Source organism: Zeugodacus cucurbitae, chromosome 3 (genome assembly GCF_028554725.1).
Source record: "Zeugodacus cucurbitae isolate PBARC_wt_2022May chromosome 3, idZeuCucr1.2, whole genome shotgun sequence".
NCBI lineage: Eukaryota > Metazoa > Arthropoda > Insecta > Diptera > Tephritidae > Zeugodacus > Zeugodacus cucurbitae.
The window spans coordinates 50,246,370-50,258,819 of NC_071668.1; the positions used below are offsets into that span (position 1 = coordinate 50,246,370).

General features: G+C 33.8%; 1 long non-coding RNA gene across 4 annotated transcripts in view; it reads right to left on the minus strand.

The window, feature by feature from the left end:
- The window catches only part of LOC105219638 (uncharacterized), a 32,539-nt gene extending 24,282 nt beyond the window's left edge, over positions 1-8,257 (minus strand). For 2 of the 4 annotated variants that reach the window (XR_008470433.1, XR_008470431.1), the window contains exon 1: positions 7,213-8,253. This is a non-coding gene — a long non-coding RNA (uncharacterized LOC105219638). Of the gene's footprint in view, positions 1-2,224; positions 2,518-7,212 lie in introns of all 4 variants that reach the window. The other 2 variants (XR_008470434.1, XR_008470432.1) reach the window with 2 other exon arrangements.
- Positions 8,258-12,450: the final 4,193 nt, after the last annotated feature.

The window sequence follows — 12,450 nt, forward strand, 5'->3', positions numbered from 1 at the left end:
AATCGGAAATGGGTATGCTTAGGACTCCTAAGAACGTCGACATTTGTGGAATACCTGCTCGCCTCGAATCAAACCGGAATGCTAATAAAATATTCGCTGTTATTTAATACCAACCTTTATTATCGTATTCGTAATAGATTCTTCATGATTTCTGGTGTGATCTAAATTTTAGTCACAATCATATTATACCGTAAAAGTGTAGATGTTTTTCCGGGAGACTCATATTTCTAGGGTTCTTTGAGCTGAATAGATATATCAAATACTCTGAATACGCTCTGCAACATGTTAGGTGAGCATAATAATAAACACCAAATGGAAAGGATACTCACTTACAACTCTTACTGCCTGTAGCACAAGTCGGAAAACGGAAAAAAGTTTTAAAAAAAGAAATAAACCAAACGAGTCTTTCTTGTTGGTTTGCTTGAGATGAAGGTGAAAATTAAACTGAAACCAAGAAGATGTAATTACTACGACGATTGGGAAATTGCAAAGGCATAGGCAGTATCAGCTCTGCTCAACGCGCTTTCCAGTGCTTTCCTGCTCCGCCGTTGTCATGATTCCAATTACACCTTTGTCCTTTATGATGATGTTGATGAAGTTGTCGATGATGAAATGCTGTTGAATCGGAGAATCAAGTATAAAAATACAAGAAAATATTGTGCGCAAGTGGAGTGTGACAGTGCTGACGCAAAGACAAAGTTTCACAGCCCATTGAGTTCGTTACACTTTTATTGAAACCAGGAAGACAAGAAATAACCAGTGCAGGAGGATAGACACAAATAGCACTTACAGATTGAATTATGTGGTTGTGGCTTATCTTAATATCACTAAGATATGTAGTTAGAATGGTGGGAATGTTTATATCGTGTTTACGACTAGAAGATCTGAAGTGAATTTGAAATTATGGAAAACTTGTTATCCTGAGAACTTAATAACTCAAGACAATTATTCAGCATTTTAGATGTGAAGTCTTTTACTTTTTCGAATAAACATTTATGTGTCTTAGAGCAAGTAGCCTAGCTACAACATCGATTTTGAGACCATATGTAAGTTAAAGATTATTATTACAGCGCCGGCATCTCCATTAAAGCAGTTCAGCTATAGAGTGAAAACTGAGGTTCTTTCATTTTGAGCAGTTCGGTGGTATTATAAAAACTTGTACATTTTCTATGTATTTTCTTATTTTTCTTCCCTTCAGATATCTCAAAACAGGGCCCTGAATACTTAAACTTTTGTCTTTCTAAGACAGTTAAAGTATTTGTCGTTTTACAGTGAAATAACACCCCATTTTTATCTACTAAAATATTTGTTCTTTGTTATTGAAGATAAAAAACACTGTTACAATACTTCTGTATTTTAATGACCAAAATCAAATGATATAAATGATCTCAGTAGGCAAGTGAATTATTTCAAATTGGTAAAATACTTATTTTGCCCGTGTTAACTTAAGTGAGTTTTTTATACACACATAATGAGCTTTGAGTACGAATTATTGTTAAAGTACAATGATTTAAGTTAAATATGTGGCTTCATTCTTAACCTACAAATATGCGCGTTAATCAAATAATACCGATTATCCCATGCTTAAAATTGTTATACCGTTACATACAGGTTTATGTACATTGCAAACTTACTGGTGCATGCTAGGGTGATTCATCCTTTTTGAAATTTTGAGCTGATAAAAGTGCCGTCCCCATACTATTTGTTGAAATCCTTGATACGAATTTAGCTTTTAAATTAGATAGAGCATTAACTATGACTTATATGCCCGATTAGTAATTACTTCTAGTGGATTACATTTTAGTGTGCATGTTGCATATCTTCTTTAAATTAAAAGTAATAGTCATAATGTTACCTCTTTCTGAAGGAAGATTTCAGCGATTTATAGAAAATAATTTTCATGTTTTATAAAATACTACGACTTTCAGTACATGCCAAATGGCGCGCAATTAGGTTCGAAAATAATTTCGAAACGAGATTCCGCATGCAAAACAAAATCATTTCAAACTGAAACGAGAATATTTATTTTTTACTTTATCTTTTTATCTCTTTTTATATGTGTGCTACCCTAACGTTGTGTTTCCATAGCTGCATACCAATTACTAAATACCGAATTGTGCGTTGTTGTAACCGCAAATACATACATTTCAATTATCAACTTCAATGTTAATTGCATTCCTCGCAGTTTATCACATTCATACACGTATACAATATGTTTATATACCTGTACATAAATATAAGTGCGTATGTATAGTTCTCATCTGTGCAGGTTGTACCAATGACGGCAAGAACGGCCATCAAGAATAACACGATAACATCCTTCGTTTTCGTCGCACCGGCGACATGTAGACTTGCGAGCCGCTTCATAATTAAATGCTGGGTCCGCCTTTTACTCATTTTTCAATCGCTCGCTTATCACCTATCCTTTCGAAAACCATACGTAAAGTACGTAAAGCGACGAATATTTCAATAACAAGTGAACAGCTTTTGACAAAGTCACACATCAGCACATAAAGTCTACAAAAAAAGAGAGTAATGAGAAAATGTACATAGTGCATACATTAAAGTATAAATATGTTTTCATATATGACCTACATGCCCACAAAGGTAATAAAGGTCACACATAACGGTAAAAGATTGTACACCAGTCAACTTCATAGCTAATCCAAAATTTATTTAATTACATGTATACGATTTCTTCATGTCTTTATTAATGCATTAAAGTAAAAAAAATGCAAGGCTAGTAAAACAAAAAGAGTCATTCATATGTTAGTGTGTCATCAATCCATACCTCTTTTATGTCAACTTGGTAAAATGTGTTGGGAGTTGTATTAATTTGTCAACATTTGGGCGACTTGTGGGAGATACCATAAAGACTTTCGCAATGAAAAAACAAAAAATAAAGAAAAGAAGCAAAATAAAATCTGAACGAAAATAAAAAGTATTGGTGATCCTTGGAGTTCTTCGAATAATTTTAGAAATATGAATCAATATCTAAAGAGAATAAATGGTCCTTATCAAATTTAGCAAAAATCAAGTAAGGAAAGGCTAAGTTCGGTTGCAACGGAACATTTTATACTCTCGCAATTTATTGATGGAATTTTATTAGGATAACACAATTAAATCGATATATTTATTCTGCATAAAGTCCAATACAATAACGAAAATCATCATAAATTGTATATGAGGACTGAGGTAATTCCTTCAAGACTATACATCCAAGACTATACGCTCATTTAATTTTGCTAAGATGTATCACATTTTAACTGATATATGCGGAATAAAGCCCACCGCATTTTCGAAAAACCATACATCAGGTATATGGGAGCTATGTGAAGTTACGACCCGATTTTAGAAGAAAAATATTCCCTTAGAATTGAATTAAAATATCTAAGAGATTTATCGATATTTTCGATGAAAAATTACCCTTAGGCATTAAGTTCTTCATGTTCGATGTCAGGGACCATGAAAATTTATAGTCCGCTTTCAACAAATTTTCCACAAGTTAATCCACAGATGATATACAGTATTTACGTAAAGTTTTATTCCGCCATCTTCATTGGTTCCTAATGCATATACTATAAAGTGAAGGAATCAGATGAAATTGAGTTATATGGGAAGTAGGCGCGATGGTGAACCGATTTCGCTGGTCCCTCTAATCAGGATATTAAGAAAATATTGTACACCGAATTTAATTAAAATCGATCGAGTGGTTTCTGAGATATGGTTTTGCATTTTTTATAAGCTGAGTGCAGCTTCCCTTTGCCACGACTGTAAAATTTAGTGTTTTTGGTGTTTTCCGTTAGTTAGTTAACGCAGTTTTAGTAATAACATAACCATTGTATGGGAGGTGGGATATATACGAAAAACATTTTTGGGGGCGGGACCACTCCCATCTTCCCCCAAAAAAATACATCCAAATATGCCCCTTCCTAGTGCGATTCATTGTGCCAAATTTACTTTTATTGCTTTATTTATGGCTTAGTTATGGCATTTTATATGTTTTCGGTTTTCACCCTTGGCATCCGGATTTCCAAATAAAAGAGGCGATGTGAACAAAACAATCGCTCATTTACCTCATAGGAACATTGTTGCGAGAGTATAAAAAATATAATTTGGCTGCCTTAATACAGTATATGTATATCTAATTAAATGTTCACTATCCCAATACTATTAGAGGGAATATATTTCTTAGTGTTCAGTACTAAAATTGTATGATATAATTGCATACTTAAACCAAATTTGCTGCTAAATTCGTAGAAGATATCGCGAATATTAACCAAGATATTGGTATATGTTTTTAATTCAGACGACTTTTGACATATCAGAAAAATATTTTTTAAACTAGTAGGACTCTTGCAATACAAGGCTAGAATTATCGCTTCATATCTTAGTCAACCAAACCTGGTCTGATCAAAGATATCTTAGTAAGCAACCATAATCATAAGTAAGTCATGCCCAAAATGTAATACCATTTCGGTTAAAACAACGGATGGTGTAAAATTAGACGAATATATTTTGCAGTCACAGGAACTACCGTAAAAATCATATTTTCTTTTAGAACATAGTGTATTCTATTAATTTCATTGGCAATGAGCTTTAGTGCATCTGATGTTGTTGTTGGTGTAGTCTTTAGTATTCCTGATATATAGTATTAACCATATACGTGCTTTAGTATAATATTGACTTGCTGGCAACATATTGTAGCGACAGCAATGCAATGACGCAACCTGATGAATCATAAATATTACGCAAACATTTATGAACAAGCATTCCCAAGACAATACAAAAACGTATACAAATCGCTCATTCACATCACAAAGTTTAAAGATTTCAATTGTCTCTTATTTATTAAATATAGAAAAATGCCATAAGTGTATTGAAAACAGGTAAGGAAAGGTTAAGTTCAGGTGCGACCGAACATTTTGTATTCTCTACACAATTTGAAAATCTTATAATTAGATATATGAGAGCTATTGGAAGTTACAAGAAGAAAAGTATTTCCTCTAAATAAAATTAAGATACCTGAGAGATTTACCGAAATTTTCGGTGAAAAATTACCATTAAATTCTTCATATTCGATATTCGGGGCTTTGAAAAGTTATAGTCCGCTTTCGATTTTTTCACAAGTGATGCCACAGATCATATACAGTATTTGTGTAAAGTTTATTTCGCTATCTTCACATTGGTTCCTTACGTATACATATACTATAATAAAGTGAAGGAGTAAGATGGAGTTCAAAATTGAGTTGTCGTGGTTGTAAACCGATTTCATCCATTTTCCACACGTGTCATCAGGGTGTCAAGAAAATATTATATACCGAATTTCATTCGAATCGGTAGAGTAGTTCCTGAGATATGGTTTTTGACCCATAAGTGGGCGATGCCACGCAAATTTTCCATTTTGTAGAAAAACCTGAGTGCAGCATCCTTCTGCAATTTCTTCTGTAAAATTTAGTATTTCAGACGTTTTTCGTTAGTGAGTTAACCCACTTTTAGTAATTTTCAACCTAACCTTTGTATAGGAGGTGGGCGTGGTTATTATCCGATTTCAACTATTTTCATGGTTTTATAGCTTTATTGGTTTACGAGTTAAATACAAATAACCGATTTGTAGGCAGGTCCACGCCCACTTCCCCAAAAAAATTACATCCAAATATGCCTCTTCCTAGTGCGATCCTTTGTTCCAAATTTTACTTTTATAACTTTATTTATGGCTTAGTTATAATACTTTATGTGTTTTCGGTTTTCGCCATTTTATGGGCGTGGCAGTGGTCCGATTTTGCCCAAATCGAAAGCAACCCTTTCAGGGTCCCAAGGAACATGTGTTCCAAGTTTCATCAAGATATCTAAATTCTTAATCAAGTTATCCGTTGCACGGACGGACGGACAGACAGACATTCGGATTTTGACTCGTCTCGTCACCCTGATCATTTTGATATACATATATAACCCTATATCTAACTCCTTTAGTTTTATGACTTACAAACAACCGTTATGTGAACAAAACTATAATATTCTCTTAGCAACTTTTGTTGCGAGAGTATAAAAATGTAATTCCCTTTTCACAAAAATCGTATGTCTTTCAAAATATGTATGTCTTTCTGAAAAAACCATACCTAATTCTGGAATTGAGGTGTGTCGTTGTTGTGGTTAAAAAATATTTGCAACATAACAAGTTTAATAACGGCGCATTGCTATTTCACGGTTTATTTTTCCACGCCTCGGAATGAAATTTGTATACAATATGGACGATGAAATTGCGCACATATCTGCATTCTCATCTCAAAAATCGTCTTTTTTTGAGTTATGACACAATTCATGTAAATGTGCGATATGTACATGCATTCACTCATAAATTTGGTTATACATGTAAGTATAACACTAATTAAATTTTTTCACCTAACACATATCTCATGAATCAAGTTATGAATTCATTAACTGCTCACATAGTATGATGTACGAGTATATCTAGTTTTTCTCACTCCGCCTCCTTTGACATGGAGAGTCCGGAGTCTATTAGTATGTACTATCCTCTAATACTAGCTCCACACTCGTTATTTGATTTCCTTGAACATTACTCGTAGATTAATACTGATATTCCAATATTTTATTTTAATAATCATAGTCAATATGGCTTTACTTACGATGAAGTGTTGAATTTTGGGGTTTTATGATTTCTTTTGAGTATTATACACACTTAAAGACTTCAAACGCGGAAACTCAAATGAATTTATTAGTTCAGCGAGTTTAAAATTGTATACTATTTATTTTTAAAACAGCTCCTAGTTTTAAATTGTGGCAAGTTAAACAAAAAAAGGTTATGAATACTGTTATATTTGCACTCTTAATTCAATTAATTTTTCCAAAGAGATTTACTGAGTGCCATCAATAAAACCACCCAAGCCGACAAATGTATAAACAAACATTTTTAATTAAATGTTATGCAACATACGAAACCATACCAGTTTCTGAGCTATTGTATTTGATATTTTAAAATTTTAAAACAACGTATGCTGATAGCCTTTAATTGCTCCTCATTTGCAAATCAATTTATAACATGAATTTCGCATTTCTGCGATGACATATTAATTGACGAATTTTCACATTTTCCATAAAATGTTAAGTATTTCATTATTATTTGAATCGGTTTAAAGCAATCACTCAAACGTTAAGTTAAGTATTCACAAATTAAAATGTTAAAACACATACCATCAATAACTAATAATACGATTGCTCGCTCAGCAGGAAGTCGACATTCAAAGCGATGCTACTTTCCTTTTCTACCAGTCATGAGACGTCGCTTTAACACCCTGTGGCAGTCGGCAGGCAATAATAATATGTACATACATATATGTATATATATGTGTGTATGTGTAGTTTGATTTTTTTTTATCATTAATTATGCGTAACATGTGACTTCGCAGCAACGACCGACTGACCGAGTTATGACTGCGTCGCTGTCAACATCATCAACAACATTTGCCGCCAATTAACTTTGCGTGCATACATTCACTAACACGAGAGCAAAAATTAAGTATTTTCACACAAACACACATGCAATTAACGGTTTGCTTTTTCCACTTTTTTGCTATTACTATACATATATATATTTACTATATATACATATATATATATTTATTAGTATTTGATATGGCGTTGGAAGTTTGACATGAACAGTTAACATACACCTCCGTTTCCGGTGACACGCACAACGGTTCCGCCGCATAAAAACAAACGCTTGTATGCTGTCAAATTGAAAGCAACTCTAGCCGTTATTTAATGAACGTGGTTTGCTGGGGAAAGCGCTTAATCCACAGTAAAATTTCGAAAGCGACAGCTTGTGGCTCAGACGAGAGACGCACAGGATTTCTAGCATCACGTTAAATGCGAGAGTATGTGTTTATAGTTTTCTAATATTTGTTATATTTTCACTACATTTCTGGTATAATAATAATAATTTTTGTTGTTGTTGATCTCATTGCACTAAAATTTGCTGTCAGTGGAAAACGTCACAGCAAATGCGAAATATGTCACAAGCAATTAACAACTATTTAGCTCACAGAGAGCCGACTGTCAACCTACTCGCCTGTCGCACTGACAAACTGACAGTCAAGGCAGAAACATATTTTAGTTAATAAATTTGTTTAATATTTTTTTTTTGCACTATAAACATTTACATACTCCAATGTAGTAGGTGTTGATGTTTTCCTTTATGTTTCCTTCCGATGAATGTAACCGTTGTATTGACAGCACGACGATGACTGAATGATGCAGTGGTACATCTCGTTGGGGGCAAGCTATAGCCTTGTGAAACATAATAACAATAACAAAAAAATTTTCTTGGAGCGCAATTGTGGTGAATTTTTATTGCGAATGCTCTGAGAGAAAATTCGTGAGCAAGCAAAGGATGCTGTGAAACAGCTGAGAGCAATTTGAGAAAGCATATAAATTCAGATTTTTATTGGTGGATGAAATGCGAAGAGCGAGAGCAATGGAGAGAGCAGACATGAATGATAAGGAAACTTCGTTTATATAGTATATAGGAAGTATATAGTATTTTGAATTTTATATTTTATTTACCCTTTAGTCAATGAAGTCAACACTCCGTTATTCCAATTTCTATTACATCTTTCATAATATTTAGTTCTAATTCGAGTGGTCCTTAATTGAGATCATTCTTCAGTGTTTTGTTATATTACATTGTCTAGTATTTTTGAGTTTTTGTTGTATTTATAAAACTTTTTTTTTTAAATCTTTATATTTCTATATCATTTAATCTCAGAAATAATTTGAAATGATTTTGCTGCACATCTTGACCACCTGAGAAAATTTTAAGATTCCTTCCTTACCCGAGGTATCATTCAATACTTAGCTTCCATATCGATATATTTTCAGCTTTTCCTATAAAAAAAATTTGACGGGCGTTTATACAAAAGATCTAATTTTTAGCTTTGTTTATTTGGAAAATCGTATCAGGTACTTTAACTATACTACTGTTTTGACTAGACTGTTTGATTAATTAAATTAGAAACACTTGCTGATAATATCCTTGAACGCACACATATACATACTGTAACAACCATTAGTCGACTACGTGACGGCTTTATCCAGTTATATGCCACAGCCTGCGGCAAGGTTGGAGTGCACGTGCTTTTTGTCGCCACAACAAGTTCATTGCCCGAATTTAACGAAGTACTATATCAATTTAGTCGCAAGTACGAATTATATAACTATGTATGTATTAGTGAGTTTAAGCTGATAATATTTTTCGAACCGCCGGTCGCGCGCCAGAGCTGATGCGAGCTCTTACACCCGCGCCAACGCTAGTACGTACCATTTCGTGTGTCTAGCACGAGTTTAGTTGTAAACACGTGCAGTAAAGTATACATGTATGTGTATATGCTATGGGTATATATATAATCAAGGTCACAGCTGAGCTTTCATTGCGCTCTTTTCATTACACTCTGTTACAACACGTACAAGTTGTGCTCAACCTCATGCTCAGATTTAGCGTTTAGCCTTTTGTTAGCTATTTAAATAATCATAACACCCGACCCGTACTCCACCCCACATCAACTCTTTACTAAAAGTTTGTAGAAATGTTCGAAGGATAACAACAATCATAGTCTTCTTTTATGTAACAGCAGAGTGCTTTTCCATTTAACGGTTTTATTTTTATTTGTATGTAAACTTAGCGCACACTTTCGTCTGCATCGACGTTTATAATGGAGAAATGGGGCAGGCAGATCTATTGAGAGGCGTAGTTTGAAACCATACATGTTCTTTATAATTAATTATTTGCTCATTGGATTATGGATTATTTTTATAGTTTTGCAACATGTTGCACAATAGTTTTGTTCACCTAATGGTTGTTTTTGTCATCTAGATCAAAAGTATATTCATAATATTATATATCTAGGATTGAATTTAAATCTGGATGTCTGATACTTATTACACGTTGTCATTGGAGTACCATAAGAAGTTGGTATTATATTATGGTCCCCCTTCCTATTTTACAATTCCTCCATTTTAACAATTCAAAATGGCGGATCCAATATGGCAGACATACAAATTTTGAAATTGTTTAATTTTTTTCATTCACTCGAAAAGCTTAAAATCATTATATAAATCTTATACATATTAAATTAGATACACTGGAGATTGCAAAAAATCATCACAACTGTTGTCGCAAAGAAACTTAACTTAGAAGAGTAAGTTCAATTTAATTTAAAGATTTTTTTAAATTTTTTTTCATACATTCAGTGTATGTATGACCGTATTTGTGTATTTTACGTTAACTACCGAAAATTTTATAAAATTAGTCTTTAACTTGTCGAATTTCTGTATTTTAAATGGCACACAGCACTGAGCCGCATGTTATTTAATTTCGAAATACAGACATTAAAAAGGGCATAAAGACATTAGTCTCCTGAGTTTGTATTAATTTTCCTTCATAAAACGAAGCAAGCCGCATAGCAATTTGTGTAAAACAGACCTTAAAAAGCAGCACTTAGAGACAACAAGTTGTATAGATTAAAAATGTGGAGCAGACAATTGTGCCAAGGCGAGGGAATTACAAACGAAAGCCGCACAATTAAACGTCACATCGTCCCACCATGATGGGTCAACTTTGCCACGTGTATAAAAGGTTAAAAGCCGTGGAAGTAATTAAATGTTTACAGTATCATACCACCATCGTCAGCACAATATTCTTGCTCGTTGCACATCACTTCCTATACTGTCGCCATCAAAACTAAAACATATAAAAACACTACAACAACAAATAGAAGCCCAAAAAGGATTATGGAAGCACGGAGGATGGGGCTCGTTAGCAAGAAAGTATAAACGAGTAATTGCATATTGAACTCAAAATTTCAAAATGAACACCAAGCGGAGATCGTAAGAATACGCTTGTCAAAGGAAAACAAGCAAAAGTTAGCACTACACTGCTTTGTTCTTGCTCTATTCCATAAGCCAAAGGTATTGTTTTCGGAGGAACCACACGGAATCGACAATGAGACCTCTAATTAGTGCATGGGAAAACCGTACCCAAAAATATTTCATCCGCAGATGTACCATCACTTAACACCATTTGGTGGACTAGGTGATGGTCCGATTTCGTTAATCTGCCAAGAACACCAAGGCAAAGAAAATTCACTTTTTGGGAGAAAGTCAATGAAAGGACTTATTTTTCAGTAAATAGCTTAACAAAATTACACGTTCACTTAATTTTTTTGCTAAGATATCTGATATATTGACAGATATACATATATGGTATAAAGTTGACTAGGATCATAACACATAGTTGGTAAGAAATATATATTATGAGTTTGATTAAGATATGCTATAGATTATCTGATGTGTTCGCAGCCATCAATAAATCGCAATCTTTTTAAGCAAGCATGAACGTATGGTTGGACCACGACCCTTTTGAGATGCATACCTGTACATATGTATACACTACATATGTATGTCTCGCGCCAAATCACATTGTTGTATTTTTCTTTGCAACTTTGTTTCGCAAAACTGTCACCGATTTTTTGCCGTCTGCTAGGAAAATCTCAAGTTATGCTTTGGTCAAGACCCACTCAACTCAGCCAAAAAAACAGAAAACACAACAACTTAAGTGAAAGGGCTTACCAAAATCAGTTTCAGCTCTCAAACAACATAACGAAAGCGACTGGGCGGCCACTAAGGTACGCCAACTTGTTATTGTCCTGAACCTCTTGAAACAATTGTTGTCGCTCAGCAAGGAACGCTGACCAAAATTACAATGCTTTTAATTTTAGCGGTGATGAGAAAGTGCGGCATGTCGAAATCTTGCAACAAACCCAGCTACGAGTGTTTCCCGAATTTCTGCTTAAGTTGGCGATTTTGTAAATTCTCCTATTACATTTCGTCGTTTTACGTTTCCATGCGAAGCAATAGAATCCGTGGTTGTTTTTGGGTTTATTGTCCGCTAGATTGTCAGAGGGGGTCGCCTCGTCATGACTATAAAGTTCATTAGAATCAATAGCCCGCCTCGGTGGCATGGTTAAATCACTTAGAAATTGAGATTGAGATGAGCAAAACCGAAAACGCAGATAGCATAACAAAGTAATGGAAATAAATAGAATAAATAAAATATAGATTTATATACTTTTTTATTTATTAACTTCGCATAAAGTTTTATGTACATGCGTAAAACATGTATTCTGTAATTTTGTTTGTTGCAATTTGATATTATTGGCTATATCCCATGATGATTTATGCAATCCATATGTTTAATATTATACTTTTTGTTTGCCTCCTTACGATATAAAGAGACTCTTTTAAAGTCTGCCTCGATAGAAAAATTTTAAATTTTGTAATATGTCCTGTCCAAAAAGTTCGATTTATGGAAGGAAATTTGTATGAAAGTTGCACTCTATTGCCTCTTCAAGAGTTTGAGTTATGGAGAACTTCGAG